The sequence below is a fragment of the Pleurodeles waltl genome, chromosome 8, assembly GCF_031143425.1.
Source record: "Pleurodeles waltl isolate 20211129_DDA chromosome 8, aPleWal1.hap1.20221129, whole genome shotgun sequence".
NCBI classification, from domain to species: domain Eukaryota; kingdom Metazoa; phylum Chordata; class Amphibia; order Caudata; family Salamandridae; genus Pleurodeles; species Pleurodeles waltl.
This window is the reverse complement of record NC_090447.1, coordinates 9,912,404-9,937,869: the sequence shown is the minus strand read 5'-3', so window position 1 is coordinate 9,937,869 and position 25,466 is coordinate 9,912,404.

The following is a 25,466-nucleotide window of genomic DNA, read 5'->3' as shown; positions in this document are numbered from 1 at the left end:
CATCCACTCTAAATAGGGCAGATGGTCGGATGACTTACCTACAATGGGACCTACTCCACTGGGCTGTTGAAGTAAGTTTTACTTGCAGTCCGCCCGTCTCAAAATCGGGTGTGCAGACCTTGTGTTTGTCAGACATGGTACTCTGTCGCTGCTCCAATGGAGTACCTGTCCCCAAACTGTACATCAGTCCCAGAGCCCCATCTTTGCCAAAGTCTTTTGATTTTACAGTCTACAGCGTCTGACAATGCATGAATCATGAGTTGATGCAGGAACATTTTCTACAGGGCCTGTTATTAAACAACCTGCCTTGCATACCTAAGCAAGGAACAGCTGAGTAATTTTTTTCAGGCTCACACCGAGGGGCATATTTATACTCTGTTTGCGCTGAATTTGCGTCAAAATTTTTGACGCAAATTCGGTGCAAACCTAACACCAAATTTATACTTTTACGCCCGACCCCACAAACGTCAAAATTCAGCAGTGTGCGTCATTTTCTGGATGCGTGAAACCGGCTTGCGTTAATGACATGCAAGGTAGGTGTTCCCGTACAAAATATGACATTGAGGTGGTCATTACAACCCTGGTGGACGGTGTTATAGCGGCGGTAAGACCGCCAACAGGCCGGCGGTAAAAAAATTGCAATTACGACCGTGGCAGAAACCACCAACAAAGACAGCCACTTTAACACTCAGACTGCCACGGCAGTACAAACAAACAGCGCGGCGGTCACCGCAAACAGACAGGCGGCAGACAATGTACTGCCCACAGTATTATGACAGGCCAATCCGCCACCTTTTCCGGGGCGGATTCACCGTGGATAAAAACACGGCAGAAACAGGCATTTCGAAGGGAAAAAGCTCAACTCTACACACCCCACGAGGAACGAGGACACCATGGAACCAGAACTCCAAATTCTACCTGCGATAGTCTTCCTGCTCCTCTACCAGAAGCACGACCGCCGGCGGCGAAGAGCACTGTGAGTACTGCACCTACGACACAGGGGAGGGGGGAGGCAAAAAACAGGGACACACACACGCAACACCCCCACCCTCACCCACTCCAACACACACAAATGCATATCAATACATGTAGGAAGCTGGACTGGCTTGTAGTGAGTACCAAGGGGTACTTGCACCTTGCACCAGGCCCAGTTATCCCTTATTAGTGTATAGGGTGTCTAGCAGCTTAGGCTGATAGATAATGGTAGCTTAGCAAAGCAGCTCAGGCTGAACTAGGAGACGTGTGAAGCTACTACAGTACCACTTAGTGTCATATGCACAATATCATAAGAAAACACAATACACAGTTATACTAAAAATAAAGGTACTTTATTTTTATGACAATATGCCACAGTATCTTACAGTGTACCCTCAGTGAGAGAATAGGAAATATACACAAGATATATATACACAATAGCAAAAATATGCAGTATAGTCTTAGAAAACAGTGCAAACAATGTATAGTTACAATAGGATGCAATGGGGAAACATAGGGATAGGGGCAACACAAACCATATACTCCAGAAGTGGAATGCGAACCACGAATGGACCCCAAACCTATGTGACCTTGTAGAGGGTCGCTGGGACTATTAGAAAATAGTGAGAGTTAGAAAAATAACCCTCCCCAAGACCCTGAAAAGTGAGTGCAAAGTGCACTAAAGTTCCCCTAAGGACAAAATAGTCGTGTTAGAGGGAGAATGCAAGGAAAACACAAATCAGCAGTGCAACAACGATGGATTCCTGACTGAGGGTACCTGTGGAACAAGGGGACCAAGTCCAAAAGTCACAAGCAGCTCGGAGATGGGCAGATGCCCAAGAAATGCCAGCGGTTGGTGCAAAGAAGCTCTTACTAGGCTGAAGAACTGTGAATACTGCAGGAACGACAAGGGCTAGAGACTTCCCCTTTGGAGGATGGATCCCCCACGCCTTGGAGAGTCGTGCAGAAGTGTTTCCCCGCCGGATGGACGCCAACAAGCCTTGCTACACGCAAATCGTGCGTTTGGCGTTTTTGGACGCTGCTGGGGCCCAGGAGGGACCAGAAGGTCGCAAGTTGGACCTGCAGAGAGAGGGGACGTCGAGCAAGACAAAGAGCCCTCACTGAAGCAGGTAGCACCCGGAGAAGTGCCAGAAACAGGCACTACGAGGATGCGTGAAACGGTGCTTGCGAAGTTGCACAAAGGAGTCCCACGTCGCCGGAGACCAACTTAGAAAGTCGTGCAATGCAGGTTAGAGTGCCGTGGACCCAGGCTTGGCTGTGCACACAGGATTTCCGCCGGAAGTGCACAGGGGCCGGAGAAGCTTGCAAAGTCGTGGTTCCCAGCAATGCAGCCCAGCGAGGTGAGGCAAGGACTTACCTCCACCAAACTTGGGCTGAAGAGTCACTGGACTGTGGGGGTCACTTGGACGATGTCGCTGGATTCGAGGGACCTCGCTCGTCGTGCTGAGAGGAGACCCAAGTGACCGGTAATGCAGCTTTTTGGTGCCTGCGGTTGCAGGGGGAAGATTCCGTCGACCCACGGGAGATTTCTTCTGAGCTTCTGGTGCAGAGAGGAGGCAGACTACCCCCACAGCATGCACAAGCAGGAAAACAGTCGAGAAGGCGGCAGGATCAGCGTTACAGAGTTGCAGTAGTCGTCTTTGCTACTATGTTGCAGGTTTGCAGGCTTCCAGCGCGGTCAGCGGTCGATTCCTTATCAGAAGGTGAAGAGGGAGATGCAGAGGAACTCGGCTGAGCTCATGCATTCGTTATCTAAAGTTTCCCCAGAGACAGAGACCCTAAATAGCCAGAAAAGAGGGTTTGGCTACCTAGGAGAGAGGAAAGGCTACTAACACCTGAAGGAGCCTATCAGCAGGAGTCTCTGACGTCACCTGGTGGCACTGGCCACTCAGAGCAGTCCAGTGTGCCAGCAGCACCTCTGTTTCCAAGATGGCAGAGGTCTGGAGCACACTGGAGGAGCTCTGGACACCTCCCAGGGGAGGTGCAAGTCAGGGGAGTGGTCACTCCCCTTTCCTTTGTCCAGTTTCGCGCCAGAGCAGGGGCTAAGGGGTCCCTGAACCAGTGTAGACTGGCTTATGCAGAATTGGGCACATCTGTGCCCAACAAAGCATTTCCAGAGGCTGGGGGAGGCTACTCCTCCCCTGCCTTCACACCATTTTCCAAAGGGAGAGGGTGTCACACCCTCTCTCAGAGGAAGTTCTTTGTTCTGCCATCCTGGGCTAGGCCTGGCTGGACCCCAGGAGGGCAGCTGCCTGTCTGAGGGGTTGGCAGCAGCAGCAGCTGCAGAGAAACCCCAGGAAGGGCAGTCTGGCAGTACCAGGGTCTGTGCTACAGACCACTGGGATCATGGAATTGTACCAACAATGCCAGGATGGCATAGAGGGGGCAATTCCATGATCATAGACATGTTACATGGCCATATTCGGAGTTACCATGGTGAAGCTACATATAGGTAGTGACCTATATGTAGTGCACGCGTGTAATGGTGTCCCCGCACTCACAAAGTTCAGTGAATTGGCTCTGAACAATGTGGGGGCACCTTGGCTAGTGCCAGGGTGCCCTCACACTAAGTAACTTTGCACCTAACCTTTACCAGGTAAAGGTTAGACATATAGGTGACTTATAAGTTACTTAAGTGCAGTGTAAAATGGCTGTGAAATAACGTGGACGTTATTTCACTCAGGCTGCAGTGGCAGGCCTGTGTAAGAATTGTCAGAGCTCCCTATGGGTGGCAAAAGAAATGCTGCAGCCCATAGGGATCTCCTGGAACCCCAATACCCTGGGTACCTCAGTACCATATACTAGGGAATTATAAGGGTGTTCCAGTAAGCCAATGTAAATTGGTAAAAATGGTCACTAGCCTGTCAGTGACAATTTGGAAAGAAATGAGAGAGCATAACCACTGAGGTTCTGATTAGCAGAGCCTCAGTGAGACAGTTAGTCACTACACAGGTAACACATTCAGGCACACTTATGAGCACTGGGGCCCTGGGTTACCAGGGTCCCAGTGACACATACAACTAAAACAACATATATACAGTGAAAAATGGGGGTAACATGCCAGGCAAGATGGTACTTTCCTACACAACCCCCCCCCCAAACGAAGGACAATAAGACTAGCCATTACCTGATGAGTCTTCATTGTCTAAGTGGAAATATCTGGAGAGTCTATCTGCATTGGAGTGGCTACTCCCAGGTCTATGTTCCACTGTATAGTCCATTCCCTGTAGGGATATGGACCACCTCAACAATTTAGGATTTTCACCTTTCATTTGTTTTAGCCAAAGTAGAGGTTTGTGGTCTGTCTGAACAATGAAGTGAGTGCCAAACAGGTATGGCCTCAACTTCTTCAGAGCCCAGACCACAGCAAAGGCCTCCCTCTCAATGGCAGACCAACGCTTTTCTCTAGGGGTCAACCTTCTACTAATAAAAGCAACAGGTTGATCCTGGCCCTCAGAATTAAGTTGTGATAGGACTGCCCCTACTCCTAATTCAGATGCATCAGTTTGGACATAGAATTTTTTAGAGTAACAAGGGCTTTTCAGGACAGGTGCAGAGCACATGGCCTGCTTCAGCTCCTCAAAAGCTTTCTGACAGTTTGCTGTCCATAATACCTTTTTAGGCATTTTCTTGGATGTGAGGTCATTAAGAGGGGCTGCAATGGAGCCATAGTTCTTAATGAACCTCCTGTAATACCCAGTGAGGCCTAGGAAGGCTCTCACCTGAGTCTGAGTGGTAGGGGGAACCCAATCAATAATAGTTTGGATTTTCCCCTGTAGTGGTGCAATCTGTTCCCCACCAACAAGGTGTCCCAGATAAACCACCTTACCCTGCCCTATCTGACACTTTGAAGCCTTGATAGTGAGGCCTGCCTTTTGCAGGGCCTCCAAAACTTTCCAAAGGTGGACCAGGTGATCATCCCAGCTGGAGCTAAAGACAGCTATATCATCCAAATATGCTGCACTGAAAGCCTCCAGCCCTTGCAGGACTGTGTTCACCAACCTCTGAAAAGTGGCAGGTGCATTTTTCAAACCAAAAGGCATTACAGTAAACTGGTAATGTCCTCCAATGGTAGAAAATGCAGTCTTAGGTTTAGCATCTTCTGACATTTTGATCTGCCAATACCCTGCAGTCAAATCAAAAGTGCTTAGATACTTGGCAGATGCCAGTGTATCTATGAGCTCATCTGCCCTGGGTATAGGGTGAGCATCAGTTTTGGTTACTAAGTTGAGACCTCTATAGTCTACACAAAACCGCATTTCTTTCTTTCCATCTTTAGAATTGGGTTTTGGTACCAGTACCACAGGAGAAGCCCATGGACTGTCAGAGTGCTCAACCACTCCTAGTTCCAACATCTTCTGAACTTCTTGCTTTATGCAGTCCCTGACATGGTCAGGCTGCCTATAGATCTTACTTTTGACAGGTAAACTGTCTCCAGTATCTATAGTGTGCTCACACCAAGAAGTGGTGCCTGGCACAATGGAGAAGAGTTCTGAAAATTGTCCTAGGAGATTTATGCAATTATCTTTCTGCTCAGCAGTAAGACAATCAGCCAAAACTACACCTTCCACAAGAGCATCTTGTTCTGTGGAAGAGAAGAGATCAGGTAGAGGATCACTGTCTTCTTCCTGTCCCTCATCTGTTGCCATGAGCAGGGTGAGATCAGCCCTGTCATAGTAGGGTTTCAGGCGGTTGACATGGAGCACCCTAAGGGGACTCCTGGCAGTGCCTAAGTCAACCAAGTAGGTGACTTCACCCTTCTTTTCAACAATTGTGTGGGGTCCACTACATTTATCTTGGAGTGCTCTTGGGGCCACAGGCTCCAAGACCCACACTTTCTGCCCTGGTTGGTACTGAACCAAAACAGCCTTCTGATCATGCCATTGCTTCTGGAGCTCTTGGCTGGCCTGAAGGTTTTTACTGGCCTTTTTCATGTACTCAGCCATCCTTGATCTGAGGCCAAGTACATAATCCACAATATCCTGCTTAGGAGCTTTTAGAGGTTGTTCCCAACCCTCCTTTACAAGTGTGAGTGGACCCCTAACAGGGTGTCCAAAAAGAAGTTCAAAGGGGCTGAAGCCCACTCCTTTCTGGGGTACCTCCCTGTAGGCAAAAAGGAGGCATGGTAGAAGGATATCCCATCTCCTGCGGAGTTTTTCAGGGAGTCCCATAATCATGCCTTTGAGAGTTTTATTAAATCTCTCCACCAGTCCATTTGTTTGTGGATGATAGGGTGTTGTGAACTTGTAAGTTACACCACACTCCTTCCACATGGCCTTTAAGTATGCAGACATGAAATTACTTCCCCTGTCTGATACTACTTCCTTTGGGAAGCCCACCCTGGAAAATATTCCCAGGAGGGCCTTTGCCACTGCAGGAGCTGTAGTGGTCCTTAAAGGAATAGCTTCAGGATATCTTGTGGCATGGTCCACTACCACTAAGATAAACCTATTGCCTGAAGCAGTAGGAGGGTCAAGGGGGCCAACTATGTCAACCCCTACCCTTTCAAAGGGAACCCCAACCACAGGCTGTGGGATAAGGGGTGCCTTTGGAGTGCCACCTGTCTTGCCACTGGCTTGACAGGTTTCACAGAACTTACAAAATTCTTTTGTGTCCTCAGACATCCTAGGCCAATGAAACAGTGGTACCAATCTGTCCCAAGTTTTCATTTGACCCAGGTGCCCAGCTAAGGGAATGTCATGTGCCAGTGTTAGGAGGAACTTTCTGTACTCCTGAGGAATCACTAATCTCCTGGCTGCTCCAGGTTTAGGATCCCTATGCTCAGTGTACAAGAGGTTGTCCTCCCAGTAAACTCTGTGTGAGTCACTGACATCCCCATTAGCCTGTTTGACAGCTTGCTGTCTGAGACCCTCTAATGTGGGACAGGTTTGCTGTGCCACACTCAGCTCCTCTCTGGCAGGCCCCCCTTCACCCAAAAGCTCAGCAGTGTCTGCTTCCAGCTCCTCTGGTGTAGGTTCTGCACAGGGAGGGAATTCTTCTTCCTCAGAAGTAGAATCCACTGTAGAGGGAGGGATAGTAGGAAGTGGTTTGCTTCTACTAGCCCTAGCTTTAGGGGGCACTTGGTCCATTGTTCCAGGATCCAAGCTTCCCTGTCCTTTTTGCTTTTTGGCCTGAGCCCTTGTCAAAGCAAAAATATGCCCTGGGATGCCCAGCATTGCTGCATGGGCCTCCAACTCCACATCTGACCAAGCTGATGTCTCCAAATCGTTCCCTAATAGACAGTCTACAGGTAAATCTGAAGCTACCACAACTTTCTTTGGACCAGATACCCCCCCCCAGTTGAGATTTACAACAGCCATGGGGTGGCTTTGTGTTATGTTGTAAGCATCGGTTACTTGGTACTGGTGTCCAAGTATGTGTTGTTCAGGGTGCACCAGTTTCTCAATCACCATTGTGACACTGGCACCTGTGTCCCTGTAGGCCTGGACCTCAACACCATTTATTAGGGTTAGTTGCTTGTACTTCTCCAAGTTATGGGGGCAAGCAACCAAAGTGGCTAAGTCAATAGCCCCTTCAGAGACTAAAGTAGCCTCTGTGGTCTCCCTAATCAGACCAACCCCAACTAAATTACCAAAAGTGAGCCCAGCTACTCCCTTGGATTGGCTATTGGTAGGTTTGCTCCCACCACCACTGCTATTAGTAGGGACACTAGGTGTAGCAGTAGGGGTTGTAGTGGTAGGAGCTGTGGTGCCTTTCTTTGGACAACTGGGATCTGTTGTCCAATGGCCTTTTATCTTACATAAATAGCACCATGGTTTCTTTTCCTTGTTCTGATTAAAGGAGGATTTGGGCCCACCACCCCCACCAGAGTGTTTTTGTGGGCCTGATGAAGACTCATTTTTAGATTTGTCCCCACCCTTGTCAGAAGACTTACCATCCTTCTTTTTGTTGCCATCTTTGTCACCCCCTGTATGAACTTTTCTGTTCACTCTTGTTCTGACCCATTTGTCTGCCTTCTTTCCCAATTCTTGGGGAGAGGTCAGATCAGAGTCCACCAAGTACTGGTGCAACAAATCAGACACACAATTATTAAGAATATGCTCTCTCAGGATCAAGTTATACAGGCTGTCATAATCAGTAACTTTACTGCCATGTAACCACCCCTCCAAGGCCTTCACTGCCTGGTCAATGAAATCAACCCAGTCTTGTGAAGACTCCTTTTTGGTATCTCTGAACTTTATCCTGTACTGTTCAGTGGTTAAGCCATAACCATCCAGGAGTGCATTCTTAAGAACTTGGAAATTGTTAGCATCATTTTCTTTTACAGTAAGGAGCCTATCCCTACCTTTTCCAGTAAATGATAGCCATAGGATAGCAGCCCACTGCTTTTGAGGGACATCCTGTACAACACAGGCCCTCTCAAGTGCAGCAAACCACTTGTTAATGTCATCCCCCTCCTTGTAAGGGGGAACTATCTTATGCAGATTCCTGGAATCATGCTCTTTTGCAGGATGACTATGGGGAATACTGCTGCTGCCACCATGGGTATCTAAACCCATCTTCTGTCTTTCCCTCTCTATTTCTAAAGACTGTCTATCCAAATCCAGCTGTTGCTTCTTGAGCTTCAGTCTGGTTTGCTCCACTCTCAATCTATTGAGCTCCCTTTCTAACAATCTGTCATCAGGGTGGGTGGGAGGGACATTTCTAGATACAGAGGTATGATGGGAATGAACAGAAGGAGACCTGTCCCTTACAGAGGGCACCCTAACAGCTTGGCTACCAGTATAATGTGAGAGCACACCATCAGTATGGTGTGATTCAACCTCTGTACCAACTATGCTAGACTGTCTAGTAATGGGCAGGCTAAGAAGTTTCTTTCCTGAACCTTTTCCTGGGGGAGTCCCTGGATCAGATTGAGAACCATTAGCTACTTTTTCTACAGATTGGGCACTTATGGCCTTATCCTGTACTCTAAGCATATTAATTAACAGTTCTAAGGAAGGATTCTTCCCTACACTCAAACCTCTCTCTATGCAGAGACTCCTTGCTCCTTTCCAGCTAAGGTGATCATATGCAAGTTTGGACAGTTCAACTTTTTGGCCTGTGCCAGACATTTTTTAGAGAGAGTTAAAGTGATAGACAAAGAGAAAAAAGTTTTCAGAACTTTTTGGAAAGACAGAAAAAACTTTTTAAACTTTTAAGAACTTTTTGAAAGTTTAGATGTACTTTTCAGCACTTAGAAAAGAGTGAAAAGAGGAAATGCAAAACTTTTTGGCTATGTGTATATACACTGACCTTGTTTTGTATATTTTTCTCTTATGAAAAGTACAATGACAAGAGTGGTAAGTAGTCTCAAAGCACTTATCCCACCGCTGCACAACCAATGTAGGAGGCTGGACTGGCTTGTAGTGAGTACCAAGGGGTACTTGCACCTTGCACCAGGCCCAGTTATCCCTTATTAGTGTATAGGGTGTCTAGCAGCTTAGGCTGATAGATAATGGTAGCTTAGCAAAGCAGCTCAGGCTGAACTAGGAGACGTGTGAAGCTACTACAGTACCACTTAGTGTCATATGCACAATATCATAAGAAAACACAATACACAGTTATACTAAAAATAAAGGTACTTTATTTTTATGACAATATGCCACAGTATCTTAGAGTGTACCCTCAGTGAGAGGATAGGAAATATACACAAGATATATATACACAATAGCAAAAATATGCAGTATAGTCTTAGAAAACAGTGCAAACAATGTATAGTTACAATAGGATGCAATGGGGAAACATAGGGATAGGGGCAACACAAACCATATACTCCAGAAGTGGAATGCGAACCACGAATGGACCCCAAACCTATGTGACCTTGTAGAGGGTCGCTGGGACTATTAGAAAATAGTGAGAGTTAGAAAAATAACCCTCCCCAAGACCCTGAAAAGTGAGTGCAAAGTGCACTAAAGTTCCCCTAAGGACAAAATAGTCGTGTTAGAGGGAGAATGCAAGGAAAACACAAATCAGCAGTGCAACAACGATGGATTCCTGACTGAGGGTACCTGTGGAACAAGGGGACCAAGTCCAAAAGTCACAAGCAGCTCGGAGATGGGCAGATGCCTAAGAAATGCCAGCGGTTGGTGCAAAGAAGCTCTTACTAGGCTGAAGAACTGTGAATACTGCAGGAACGACAAGGGCTAGAGACTTCCCCTTTGGAGGATGGATCCTCCACGCCTTGGAGAGTCGTGCAGAAGTGTTTTCCCCCCGGATGGACGCCAACAAGCCTTGCTACACGCAAATCGTGCGTTTGGCGTTTTTGGACGCTGCTGGGGCCCAGGAGGGACCAGAAGGTCGCAAATTGTACCTGCAGAGAGAGGGGACGTCGAGCAAGACAAAGAGCCCTCACTGAAGCAGGTAGCACCCGGAGAAGTGCCAGAAACAGGCACTACGAAGATGCGTGAAACGGTGCTCGCCGAAGTTGCACAAAGGAGTCCCACGTCGCCGGAGACCAACTTAGAAAGTCGTGCAATGCAGGTTAGAGTGCCGTGGAACGAGGCTTGGCTGTGCACACAGGATTTCCGCCGGAAGTGCACAGGGGCCGGAGAAGCTTGCAAAGTCGCGGTTCCCAGCAATGCAGCCCAGCGAGGTGAGGCAAGGACTTACCTCCACCAAACTTGGGCTGAAGAGTCACTGGACTGTGGGGGTCACTTGGACGGTGTCGCTGGATTCGAGGGACCTCGCTCGTCGTGCTGAGAGGAGACCCAAGGGACCGGTAATGCAGCTTTTTGGTGCCTGCGGTTGCAGGGGGAAGATTCCGTCGACCCACGGGAGATTTCTTCGGAGCTTCTGTTGCAGAGAGGAGGCAGACTACCCCCACAGCATGCACAAGCAGGAAAACAGTCGAGAAGGCGGCAGGATCAGCGTTACAGAGTTGCAGTAGTCGTCTTTGCTACTATGTTGCAGGTTTGCAGGCTTCCAGCGCGGTCAGCGGTCGATTCCTTATCAGAAGGTGAAGAGGGAGATGCAGAGGAACTCGGCTGAGCTCATGCATTCGTTATCTAAAGTTTCCCCAGAGACAGAGACCCTAAATAGCCAGAAAAGAGGGTTTGGCTACCTAGGAGAGAGGAAAGGCTACTAACACCTGAAGAAGCCTATCAGCAGGAGTCTCTGACGTCACCTGGTGGCACTGGCCACTCAGAGCAGTCCAGTGTGCCAGCAGCACCTCTGTTTCCAAGATGGCAGAGGTCTGGAGCACACTGGAGGAGCTCTGGACACCTCCCAGGGGAGGTGCAGGTCAGGGGAGTGGTCACTCCCCTTTCCTTTGTCCAGTTTCGCGCCAGAGCAGGGGCTAAGGGGTCCCTGAACCGGTGTAGACTGGCTTATGCAGAATTGGGCACATCTGTGCCCAACAAAGCATTTCCAGAGGCTGGGGGAGGCTACTCCTCCCCTGCCTTCACACCATTTTCCAAAGGGAGAGGGTGTCACACCCTCTCTCAGAGGAAGTTCTTTGTTCTGCCATCCTGGGCCAGGCCTGGCTGGACCCAAGGAGGGCAGCTGCCTGTCTGAGGGGTTGGCAGCAGCAGCAGCTGCAGAGAAACCACAGGAAGGGCAGTCTGGCAGTACCAGGGTCTGTGCTACAGACCACTGGGATCATGGAATTGTACCAACAATGCCAGGATGGCATAGAGGGGGCAATTCCATGATCATAGACATGTTACATGGCCATATTCGGAGTTACCATGGTGAAGCTACATATAGGTAGTGACCTATATGTAGTGCACGCGTGTAATGGTGTCCCCGCACTCACAAAGTTCAGTGAATTGGCTCTGAACAATGTGGGGGCACCTTGGCTAGTGCCAGGGTGCCCTCACACTAAGTAACTTTGCACCCAACCTTTACCAGGTAAAGGTTAGACATATAGGTGACTTATAAGTTACTTAAGTGCAGTGTAAAATGGCTGTGAAATAACGTGGACGTTATTTCACTCAGGCTGCAGTGGCAGGCCTGTGTAAGAATTGTCAGAGCTCCCTATGGGTGGCAAAAGAAATGCTGCAGCCCATAGGGATCTCCTGGAACCCCAATACCCTGGGTACCTCAGTACCATATACTAGGGAATTATAAGGGTGTTCCAGTAAGCCAATGTAAATTGGTAAAAATGGTCACTAGCCTGTCAGTGACAATTTGGAAAGAAATGAGAGAGCATAACCACTGAGGTTCTGATTAGCAGAGCCTCAGTGAGACAGTTAGTCACTACACAGGTAACACATTCAGGCACACTTATGAGCACTGGGGCCCTGGGTTACCAGGGTCCCAGTGACACATACAACTAAAACAACATATATACAGTGAAAAATGGGGGTAACATGCCAGGCAAGATGGTACTTTCCTACAATACATCACAGTTACACCCCTCAAGCCCCCTGGAATAATGCAAAGACAAAAGGAAATTATTGTAACAATTGTAATCTATTAAAATCCAGTACAAAAAAAAATATATACACTATAAACAAATATATACACCAATAATACAAGTCCAGGTATTGTACCATTTATAGTCCGTGGACCACTGGGCACAAGATACCCGATCAAAACAGAGAGAACACTGCAGGGGCATCAGTTAGAAATACAACAGGCACCTCAGGGGGAAGGGAAGGGGGGGCATCTCAGCCGGATGAGTGCACGACGCCAGACCACGAGGTGGCTCAATGCCCACTGTTCAATCCTGGGGAGTGCAAAGCCACAGTCTCTCAAGTCCCTACAGTGGGTGGCTTGCCCACTGCCATATAGTGGGGAGTGCAAAGCCACAGTCTCTCAAGTCTCTACAGTGGGTGGCTTGCCCACTGCCATATCCTGGGTAGTGCAAAGCCACAGTCTCTCAAGTCTCTACAGTGGGTGGCTTGCCCACTGCCATATCCTGGGGAGTGCAAAGCCACAGTCTCTCAAGTCTCAACAGTGGGTGGGTTGCCCACTGCAATATCCTGGGGAGTGCAAAGCCACAGTCTCTCAAGTCCCTACAGGGGGTGGCTTGCCCACTGCAATATCCTGGGGAGTGCAAAGCCACAGTCTCTCAAGTCCCTACAGTGGGTGGCTTGCCCACTGACATATCCTTGGGAGTACAAAGCCACAGTCTCTCAAGTCACTACAGTGGGTGGCTTGCCCACTGCCATATCCTGGGAAGTGCAAAGCCACAGTCTCTCAAGTGGATAACAGTCTCCACTGGTTCTGGAGGGGGACTGGTGCCCAGAGTGCTTCATCCTGTGAAGGACAGAGGTAGTGGATGCATGTCTCCACTGATTCTGGAGGGGGACTGGTGCCCAGAGTGCTTCATCCTGGGAAGGACAGAGGTAGTGGATGCATGTCTCCACTGATTCTGGAGGGGGACTGGTGCCCAGAGTGCTTCATCCTGGGAAGGACAGAGGTAGTGGATGCATGTCTCCACTGGTTCTGGAGGGGGACTGGTGCCCAGAGTGCATCACTCACCCGTGACGGACCCAGTTGAGTCAGTGCCCCTGCCGCTCATGGACTAGCGGTGCTTGAGTTGGCGGTGCCCTGTTCAGTGGTGCTTAAATTGACGGTGCCCTGTTCAGCGGTGCTTAAGTTGGCGGTGCCCTGTTCAGCGGTGCTTGAGTTGGCGGTGCCCTGTACGGCGGTGCTTGAATTGGCGGTGCCCTGTTCAGCAGTGCTTGTCCTGGCAGTCCTCATGGCCCAGCGGGGCTTGTGCTGGCGGTCCTCATGGCCCAGGGGGGCTTGTGCTGGCGGTCCTCATGGCCCAGCGGGGCTTGTGCTGGCGGTCCTCATGGCCCAGCGGGGCTTGTGCTAGTGGTCCTCATGGCCCAGGGGGGCTTGTGCTGGCGGGGCCCTCTGGGGCAGCGGGGCTAGAGCTGACGGGGCTCTCCTGTGTAGCGGGGCTAGGGCTGGCGGGGCCCTCCTGGGCAGCTGGGCTGGGGCTGACGGGGCCCTCCTGGGCAGCGGGCTAGGGCTGGCGGGGCCCTCTGGGCAGTGGGGATGATGGCAGTCTTCTCTGCCGTGCAGCTCTTCCCAGACTTGCTGGGTTGCTTGTGGCCCTTCCCCACCTTGGGAGGTGTCACAGCCGACTCCACACTCCCACCGGGACCCCTGTGAGCGGCTTTGGTGGCTGGAGTCTTCCCCCTCTCCCGCAGGGCACTGGCCAACTTCTGATGCTTCACGGGGGACTGGCTGTGGTGTGGCTCCGTGCCACACTGGCTGTCCTGGTGGCCGGTGCACTCCACATACCTGTGACTACAGGCACCTCTGGTCCCGGAGATGTTGTGGCTGAGGTGCTAGTTCCGGACCTATGAGATGGACAGGTTGGGGGAGGTTTGGGAAAACGGTCCAGGCTGGGCAGGAAAAGTTTTTGGGACACACTGGGACGGGTAGCTGGAGGGGGTTTGGGAGTGGAGGAAGAGGTGGTGGTAGTAGGAGGTGTACGTTTGGTGACTTTGGGTGCAGGTGCATGGGCTGGAGGCTGTCGTGAGGTGGATGGCTGTTGGGTGGGTGTGTGCCTGCGTTTGTGTATCTTGGGAGGGGGCGTCACAGACACACTGGGAGAGGACACAGGGGACGTGTGAATGGTAGTGGGGGTGGTGACTGCACGTGAGCGGGGTGTTCTGGTGGGTGTGCTGGTGAGGTACGTAGTGGCTGTAGAGGTAGTGCATGCAGGTGTGAGTGTAGACGAGACTGTGAGGGAGGAGGGAGGCGAGGAGGAGGGGGACACAGTGGAGGCAGTGGATGTTGGTGTGTCTGCATGTGTGTGTTGCTTGCGTGAGTGCCTGTGGGATGTGTGGTGCTTATGTTTGCCTGAGCTACCCTTGTGTGGTGAGGTGTGTGCTGGCTGGTCTGATGGTGTGCTTGGAATAGGCAGAGGTACAGGGGATTGGGTCTGGGTGGAGGAAGTTGGAGGGGGGAGGCTAGAGACGGGGACAATGGCTGCCATCAGTTCTGAGGCTAGAGTTTTAAAAGACCGGTGAAGGGCCGCCTGACCAGAATGAATGCCCTCCAGGAATGCATTAGTTTGTTGCAACTGCCTTTCTGCACCCTGGATGGCATTCACTATGGTAGACTGCCCAATAGTGAGGGACTTGAGGAGGTCAATAGCCTCCTCACTGAGGGCAGCAGGGGTGACTGGGGCAGGGCCTGAGATGCCTGGGGCGAAGGTGATGCCCACCCTCCTGGGTGAGCGGGCACGGGGCGAAGGCTGAGGGGCTGCTGGGAGGGCAGTGCTGGTAGGGGGGATGGCGGCTGTACCTGTAGATGCGGGGGGCACAGATATTGCCACCACCACAAGGGAGCTCCCATCAGAGGACGAGTCCGTGTCGCTGATGTCAGCTCCTGTCCCCGCCGTGGAGCTCCCCTCACCCTACGTCCCACTGGTGAATTCAGACTCCGTAGTGTCGCCCTCCAGGGCCATGTGGGATGCAGCTCCCTCGTGCTACGGTGCCACTGCACCTCCGCCTGATGATGCTAATGCACACAAGAACAGGAAGACCACAAAAAGGGGGGGAGGAGACAGGAGAAAGACATGTTGAGTGCATGCAATACCGCTACCGTTGGCAGACAACACAGACACAGAGGCCCCTTGCACTACGCCGCGCTCTTGGGCTCCACAGTGCAATTCCTGGGAAATGGCCTACAAGGCAATGGCCGACATCTGCACACATAGATGACACAGGGGCATGAATAGCTGTACTTGGCACTCCACAGAGGTGGGGTGTGGGGCCATTGGGCAATGCCTTACGGAGGGGCCTTGCTTACAGAACTCGTCCTGGCCTAGGGAATCCCACAGCCCTCCTCCCCCACCCAGACACCTCCACTGTGTGCAACGTCAGCAGAATGAGAGTGTACTCACCCCCTTGTGTCTGCTGTGATTCCCTCAAGCGTCAATCCAACTCCGGGTAGGCCACCGCCAGGATCGTGAACATCAGGGGGTCATGGTTAGACGGGCACCCCTCCCACGTTGGGAGGCCATCCCCAGCTGAGCCTCCGCCGTCCTCTTGCTCCAGCGGCGAATGTCCTCCCATCTTTTCCAGCAGTGGGTGCTCCGTCTGTGGTAGACCCCCAGGGTCCGGACGTCCTTGGCGATGGCACGCCAAATATCTTTCTTCTGGTGGGCGCTGACCTACATGAATTGTACAGGGGAAGAGAGAAGTCATTACCAACTGCACCTTCAATGTGAGTGGCCCCCATCCCTACCCTTGCCATGTGGCACATGCACTCACCGTCTTTCATGCATGCAGCACTCTCCCCCCTTCCTTCTTACATCCAGCCCTCTCCACACAGGCATAGCCCATACAACATGCTCCCTGTGTACCTACCTGTTTGTCTGGAGGACCGTAGAGTAGCGTGTACTGGGGGAGGACCCCATCAACGAGCTTCTCCAACTCCTCCGATGTGAAGGCAGGGGCCCTTATCCAAGACGCACAAGCCATTGTCTCTTCCTGACCAAGGTCACAGCAGCAGTTGCAGTGTAGGTCCTCTCCTGTCGAAGATCAGGTATCGAGTGATTGAAGTGATAGAAAATGGCGGTCACATCTGCGGCGGTCACGTCCGTGGCGGTGCGTACCATCACCGCTGGCGTACATCTTCATTGGCTCCTGGGACCCATAGGGTCCAATGTTAACCAATGCAGCATTGCGCCGCGGTCTCCCACCACCTACCGCGACGGTGAACAACGCCAGCGCAGTTACCTCAAATCCCATTGTCCCACTTTAGACGTCAGCCAGCCGCCATTTCAGGGGCCCACATGGCATCATTTTCAACTGCGTCACACATACCTAGGCCTAGTCTCAACACACATACAGGCCACATTTTGTGTATGATTGCTGTTCTGTGTAAACTGTTGGTACGTACCTCTGAGTTGTTTGACTCTGTGCTCGCTGTTGTCCATCATAGGCACCGTCTGCTGGGACATGTGAGGAGATGGCGGCATCCTCCGGTGTACCGAACGTTGGTGGACCTGTCGACAATGGAGGAGCGACATTTGATAATCACCTACAAGCTTGACCGTGCCACAATCCAGGAACTGTGTACCCAGTTGGAACCAGACCTGATGTCAGCAATCCGCCATCCCACAGGAATCCCCCCTTAAGTGCAGGTGCTGTCAGTGCTCAATTTCCTTGCAAGTGGGTCTTTTCAAACAACTGTGGCCATAGCATCAGGGATGTCCCAGCCTATGTTTTCCAACGTATTGTCCAGAGTGTTGTCTGCCCTTCTGAAACACATGCGAAGATACATCATTTTCCCTCAGGTGGAGGATTTGCCTACAGTGAAAGGTGATTTCTATGCCCTGGGACATATCCCCAACATCATAGGTGCCATTGATGGGACCCATGTGGCTTTGGTTCCCCCCGCAGGAGTGAACAGGATTACAGAAACCGGAAGAGTTATCATTCTATGAATGTACAGATGGTATGTTTGGCAGACCAGTACATCTCCCATGTGAATGCCATGTTCCCTGACTCAGTGCATGACGCCTACATCCTGCGGAATAGCAGCATCCCTTATGTGATGGGTGAACTCCAGAGGCACCGTGTGGCTATTAGGTGAGCACCTGGAAGCAAGTCTGTGGGAATGGTTGTCTGGGTATCTCCCTCCAGGTCAGTGTGTGTCTAACAGTCGTCCCTCGCCATTTGCAGGTGACTCTGGCCCAGGATGGCAGAACAAAGGACTTCCTCTGAGAGAGGGTGTTACACCCTCTCCCTTTGGAAAATGGTGTGAAGGCAGGGGAGGAGTAGCCTCCCCCAGCCTCTGGAAATGCTTTCTTGGGCACAGATGTGCCCAATTCTGCATAAGCCAGTCTACACCGGTTCAGGGGACCCCTTAGCCCTGCTCTGGCGCGAAACTGGACAAAGGAAAGGGGAGTGACCACTCCCCTGACCTGCACCTCCCCTGGGAGGTGTCCAGAGCTCCTTCAGTGTGCTCCAGACCTCTGCCATCTTGGAAACAGAGGTGCTGCTGGCACACTGGACTGCTCTGAGTGGCCAGTGCCACCAGGTGACGTCAGAGACTCCTTCTGATAGGCTCCTTCAGGTGTTGCTAGCCTATCCTCTCTCCTAGGTAGCCAAACCCTCTTTTCTGGCTATTTAGGGTCTCTGTCTCTGGGGAAACTTTAGATAACGAATGCAAGAGCTCATCCGAGTTCCTCTGCATCTCTCTCTTCACCTTCTGCCAAGGAATCGACTGCTGACCGCGCTGGAAGCCTGCAAAACTGCAACATAGTAGCTAAGACGAATACTGCAACTCTGTAACGCTGATCCTGCCGCCTTCTCAACTGTTTTCCTGGTGGTGCATGCTGTGGGGGTAGTCTGCCTCCTCTCTGCACTAGAAGCTCCGAAGAAATCTCCCGTGGGTCGACGGAATCTTCCCCCTGCAACCGCAGGCACCAAAAAGCTGCATTACCGGTCCCTTGGGTCTCCTCTCAGCACGACGAGCGAGGTCCCTCGAATCCAGCAACTCAGTCCAAGTGACCCCCACAGTCCAGTGACTCTTCAGTCCAAGTTTGGTGGAGGTAAGTCCTTGCCTCACCTCGCTAGACTGCATTGCTGGGATCCGCGACTTTTGCAGCTACTCCGGCCCCTGTGCACTTCCGGTGGAAATCCTTTGTGCACAGCCAAGCCTGGGTCCACGGCACTCTAACCGGCATTGCACGACTTTCTAAGTTGGTCTCCGGCGACGTGGGACTTCTTTGTGCAACTTCGGGTGAGTACCGTTTCACGCATCCTCGTAGTGCCTGTTTCTGGCACTTCTCTGGGTGCTACATGTTGCTAAGAGGGCTCCTTGTCTTGCTCGATGACCCCTCTACCTCCTGGTCCAATGTGCGACCTCCTGGTCCCTCCTGGGCCACAGCAGCGTCCAAAAACACTAACCGCATGATTTGCAACTAGCAAGGCTTGTTGGCATTCTTTTGGCGGGAAAACACTTCTGCACGACTGTCCACGGCGGGGTGGATCCGTCCACCAAAGGGGAAGTGTCTAGCCCTTTTCGTTCCTGCAGAAACCTCAGCTTCTTCTGTCCAGTAGAAGCTTCTTTGCACCCACAGCTGGCATTTCCTGGGCATATGCCCATCTCCGACTTGCTTGTGACTTTTGGACTTGGTCCCCTTGTTCCACAGGTACCCTAGATTTTAAATCCATCGTTGTGGCATTGTTGGTTTGTGTCTTTCCTGCATTATTCCTCTAACACGACTTCTTTGTCCTTAGGGGAACTTTAGTGCACTTTGCACTCACTTTTCAGGGTCTTGGGGAGGGTTATTTTTCTAACTCTCACTATTTTCTAATAGTCCCAGCGACCCTCTACAAGGTCACATAGGTTTGGGGTCCATTCGTGGTTCGCATTCCACTTTTGGAGTAAATGGTTTGTGTTGCCCCTATCCCTATGTGTCCCCGTTGCATCCTATTGTAACTATACATTGTTTGCACTGTTTTCTAAGACTATACTGCATATTTTTGCTATTGTGTATATATATCTTGTGTATATTTCCTATCCTCTCACTGAGGGTACACTCTAAGATACTTTGGCATATTGTCATAAAAATAAAGTACCTTTATTTTTAGTATAACTGTGTATTGTGTTTTCTTATGATATTGTGCATATGACACTAAGTGGTACTGTAGTAGCTTCACACGTCTCCTAGTTCAGCCTAAGCTGCTCTGCTAAGCTACCATTATCTATCAGCCTAAGCTGCTAGACACCCTATACACTAATAAGGGATAACTGGGCCTGGTGCAAGGTGCAAGTACCCCTTGGTACTCACTACAAGCCAGTCCAGCCTCCTACATTGGTTGTGCAGCGGTGGGATAAGTGCTTTGAGACTACTTACCACTCTTGTCATTGTACTTTTCATAAGAGAAAAATATACAAAACAAGTTCAGTGTATATACACATAGCCAAAAAGTTTTGCATTTCCTCTTTTCACTCTTTTCTAAGTGCTGAAAAGTACTTCTAACTTTCTAAAAAGTTCTAAAAAGTTTTAAAAGTTTTTTTCTCTGTCTTTCTAAAAGCTCTGACAAACTTTTTTCTCTTTTTCTATCACTTTAACTCTCTCTAAAAATGTCTGGCACAGGCCAACATGTTGATCTGTCCAAACTTGCATATGATCACCTTAGCTGGAAAGGAGCAAGGAGTCTCTGCATAGAGAGAGGTTTGAGTGTAGGGAAGAATCCTTCCTTGGAATTGTTACTTAACATGCTTAGAGAACAGGATAAGGCTAGAAGTGCCCCATCTGTTGAAAAAGTAGCTAATGGTTCCCAATCTGTGTAGGAGGCTGGACTGGCTTGTAGTGAGTACCAAGGGGTACTTGCACCTTGCATCAGGCCCAGTTATCCCTTATTAGTGTATAGGGTGTCTAGCAGCTTAGGCTGATAGATAATGGTAGCTTAGCAGAGCAGCTTAGGCTGAACTAGGAGACGTGTGAAGCTACTACAGTACCACTTAGTGTCATATGCACAATATCATAAGAAAACACAATACACAGTTATACTAAAAATAAAGGTACTTTATTTTTATGACAATATGCCAAAGTATCTTAGAGTGTACCCTCAGTGAGAGGATAGGAAATATACACAAGTTATATATACACAATAGCAAAAATATGCAGTATAGTCTTAGAAAACAGTGCAAACAATGTATAGTTACAATAGGATGCAATGGGGAAACATAGGGATAGGGGCAACACAAACCATATACTCCAAAAGTGGAATGTGAACCACGAATGGACCCCAAACCTATGTGACCTTGTAGAGGGTCGCTGGGACTATCAGAAAATAGTGAGAGTTAGAAAAATAACCCTCCCCAAGACCCTGAAAAGTGAGTGCAAAGTGCACCAAAGTTCCCCTAAGGACAAAATAGTCGTGTTAGAGGGAAAATGCAAGGAAAACACAAATCAGCAATGCAACAAAGATGGATTCCTGACTGAGGGTACCTGTGGAACAAGGGGACCAAGTCCAAAAGTCACAAGCAGCTCGGAGATGGGCAGATGCCCAAGAAATGCCAGCGGTTGGTGCAAAGAAGCTCTTACTAGGCTGAAGAACTGTAAATACTGCAGGAACGACAAGGGCTAGAGACTTCCCCTTTGGAGGATGGATCCCCCACGCCTTGGAGAGTCGTGCAGAAGTGTTTTCCCGCCGGATGGACGCCAACAAGCCTTGCTACACGAAAATCGTGCGTTTGGCGTTTTTGGACGCTGCTGGGGCCCAGGAGGGACCAGGAGGTCGCAAATTGGACCTGCAGAGAGAGGGGACGTCGAGCAAGACAAAGAGCCCTCACTAAAGCAGGTAGCCCCCGGAGAAGTGCCAGAAACAGGCACTACGAGGATGCGTGAAACAGTGCTCGCCGAAGTTGCACAAAGGAGTCCCACGTCGCTGGAGACCAACTTAGAAAGTCGTGCAATGCAGGTTAGAGTGCCGTGGACCCAGGCTTGGCTGTGCACAAAGGATTTCCGCCGGAAGTGCACAGGAGCCGGAGTAGCTTGCAAAGTCGCGGTTCCCAGCAATGCAGCCCAGCGAGGTGAGGCAAGGACTTACCTCCACCAAACTTGGGCTGAAGAGTCACTGGACTGTGGGGGTCACTTGGACAGTGTCGCTGGATTCGAGGGACCTCGCTCGTTGTGCTGAGAGGAGACCCAAGGGACCGGAAATGTAGCTATTTGGTGCCTGCGGTTGCAGGGGGAAGATTCCGTCGACCCACGGGAGATTTCTTCGGAGCTTCTGGTGCAGAGAGGAGGCAGACTACCCCCACAGCATGCACAAGCAGGAAAACAGTCGAGAAGGCGGCAGGATCAGCGTTACAGAGTTGCAGTAGTCGTCTTTGCTACTATGTTGCAGGTTTGCAGGCTTCCAGCGCGGTCAGCGGTCGATTCCTTATCAGAAGGTGAAGAGGGAGATGCAGAGGAACTCGGCTGAGCTCATGCATTCGTTATCTAAAGTTTCCCCAGAGACAGAGACCCTAAATAGCCAGAAAAGAGGGTTTGGCTACCTAGGAGAGAGGATAGGCTACTAACACCTGAAGGAGCCTATCAGCAGGAGTCTCTGACGTCACCTGGTGGCACTGGCCACTCAGAGCAGTCCAGTGTGCCAGCAGCACCTCTGTTTCCAAGATGGCAGAGGTCTGGAGCACACTGGAGGAGCTCTGGACACCTCCCAGGGGAGGTGCAGGTCAGGGGAGTGGTCACTCCCCTTTCCTTTGTCCAGTTTCGCGCCAGAGCAGGGGCTAAGGGGTCCCTGAACCGATGTAGACTGGCTTATGCAGAATTGGGCACATCTGTGCCCAAGAAAGCATTTCCAGAGGCTGGGGGAGGCTACTCCTCCCCTGCCTTCACACCATTTTCCAAAGGGAGAGGGTGTCACACCCTCTCTCAGAGGAAGTTCTTTGTTCTGCCATCCTGGGCCAGGCCTGGCTGGACCCCAGGAGGGCAGATGCCTGTCTGAGGGGTTGGCAGCAGCAGCAGCTGCAGTGAAACCCCAGGAAGGGCAGTTTGGCAGTACCAAGGTCTGTGCTACAGACCACTGGGATCATGGGATTGTGCCAACTATGCTAGGATGGCATAGAGGGGGCAATTCCATGATCATAGACATGTTACATGGCCATATTCGGAGTTACCATTGTGAAGCTACATATAGGTAGTGACCTATATGTAGTGCACGCGTGTAATGGTGTCCCCGCACTCACAAAGTTCAGGGAATTGGCTCTGAACAATGTGGGGGCACCTTGGCTAGTGCCAGGGTGCCCTCACACTAAGTAACTTTGCACCTAACCTTTACCAGGTAAAGGTTAGACATATAGGTGACTTATAAGTTACTTAAGTGCAGTGTAAAATGGCTGTGAAATAACGTGGACGTTATTTCACTCAGGCTGCAGTGGCAGGCCTGTGTAAGAATTGTCAGAGCTCCCTATGGGTGGCAAAAGAAATGCTGCAGCCCATAGGGATCTCCTGGAACCCCAATACCCTGGGTACCTCAGTACCATATACTATGGAATTATAAGGGTGTTCCAGTAAGCCAATGTAAATTGGTAAAAATGGTCACTAGCCTGTTAGTGACAATTTGAAAGTAATGAGAGAGCATAACCACTGAGGTTCTGGTTAGCAGAGCCTCAGTGAGACAGTTAGGCACCACACAGGGAACATATACATGCACACCTATGAGCACTGGGGCCCTGTGTGACAGGGTCCCAGTGACACATACATATAGGCCACAAACCTATGAGCACTGGGGTCCTGACCAGCAGGATCCCAGTGACACATAACAAACATACTGAAACCATAGTGTTTTCACTATGAGCACTGAGGTCTGGCTATCAGGATCCCAGTGAGACAGTGAAAACAGTGACAAACACCCTGACATACACTCACAAACAGGCCAAAAGTGGGGGTAACAAGGCTAGAAAGAGGCTACCTTCTCACACAACCCCCCCCCAAACGAAGGACAATAAGGCTAACCTTGGCCAGTTGAGACTTTATTGTCTAAGTGGTGATAAGTAGAGAGTAGCTCTGCAATAGACTGGTTACTCCCTTTATCATCCACTATATGGTTACTTCCCTGTGGGGATGTAAACCACCCTGTTTGAAGTTTTTTAGCTAGCCAACAATGTGAAGATGTATTTTCAGAGTTTCTATCAGTAAGTTTTAGTTTAGAGCAGTGGGAATTATCCACTGAACCTACTTGTAATGATGGAAATGCCAGACAGGGATGCTGTCTCAGTAAAGCCATAGCTGGGCAACAACTTTGTCCATTTGGCTGGAAGAGAGAACAGGGATGCTGTTTCTCTTGAGTTGGGGCAGGGATGCTGTCCTATCAGCTCCACACTAGGGCAGGGATGCTGTCCTAAGTGTTGTGAGGCAGTGCAGAGTTTCTGCACTAAAGTTTCTCTGGGAGGGTTGGAGGGATGCTCCATGTTAACTAAAATGGTGCTCTTTTTCTCACCAATGTTAGTTATCCCACAGAGAGGTACTTCCACCTCAGGGAGTACAGTTTTGCCAACTGATGATTCCCTTGGAACAGGTGCCACCCCAGGAGAGGTTTCTCCCACCACAGGAATGGTATCCTGAATGGTAGGGTGGTTAGGGGATACTGTGATACCCTTTTTACCTGTTGATGGAGAGGGATCCTGAGTTTTCAGGCCTTCTCTCCTTTGCTTTTTCATTTCACTTGAAATGAGAGGGAACAATTCCTCAGGGATGCCCAGCATGGCTGCATGGGCATAAAACTCTACATCAGCCCAACCTGAGGCCTCTAGGTCATTACCTAAGAGACAGTCTACAGGTAAGCTAGGTGATACCACCACCTGCTTAGGGCCAGTAACTCCACCCCAACTAAACTGAATTATAGCTAAGGGAAGAAACTTAGTGGAGTTATGGACATCAATAATCTTATACTGTTGTCCAATGATGTGTTGATCAGGGTGCACTAGGTTGTCAGTCACCAAAGTGAAACTGGCACCTGTGTCCCTGTAGGCCAAGGCCTCAACACCATTTATTGAAACTGTCTGCCTGTACTTATCCATTGTAAGGGGACAAGCAGCCAGTGTGGCAAGGCCAATGCCACTAGGTGTGACAGAAACTGTCTTGGGACTGATGACATCAGTTTCCACTATGGACCCATAAGTGAACCCAACTACACCCTTTGCTTGACTGTTGCCAGCAGTCCCACCACTAGTACCACTACTGCTAGGGGCACTAGAGCTTGATGTATTAGTGGTGGTAGGCTCAGGGGGTTTACCTGGACAGGACTTATCCCCTGGCCTATGGCCTCTATTTTTACACACAAAGCACCAAGGCTTTTTAATGTGTGCAGGTTGGGAAGAAGAGGAAGAATTTGTTTTATCCCCACCCTCTGAAGAGTGTTTAAGATTTGAAGTGGGATCTTTGGTTTTACCCTTATCCCCATGCTTATCTTGAGATTTTTCACCATCTTTCTTCTTATTGCCATCTTTGTCACCCCCTGTATGAACTTTTCTGTTCACCCTTGTTCTGACCCATTTGTCTGCCTTCTTTCCCAATTCTTGGGGAGAGGTCAGATCAGAGTCTACCAGGTACTGGTGCAACAAATCAGACACACAATTATTAAGTATATGCTCTCTCAGGATTGTGTTATACAGGCTTTCATAATCAGTAACTTTACTGCCATGTAACCACCCCTCCAAGGCCTTCACTGCCTGGTCAATGAAATCAACCCAGTCTTGTGAAGACTCCTTTTTGGTATCTCTGAACTTTATCCTGTACTGTTCAGTGGTTAAGCCATAACCATCCAGGAGTGCATTCTTAAGAACTTGGAAATTGTTAGCATCATTTTCTTTTACAGTAAGGAGCCTATCCCTACCTTTTCCAGTAAATGATAGCCATAGGATAGCAGCCCACTGCTTTTGAGGGACATCCTGTACAGCACAGGCCCTCTCAAGTGCAGCAAACCACTTGTTAATGTCATCCCCCTCCTTGTAAGGGGGAACTATCTTATGCAGATTCCTGGAATCATGCTCTTTTGCAGGATGACTATGGGGAATACTGCTGCTGC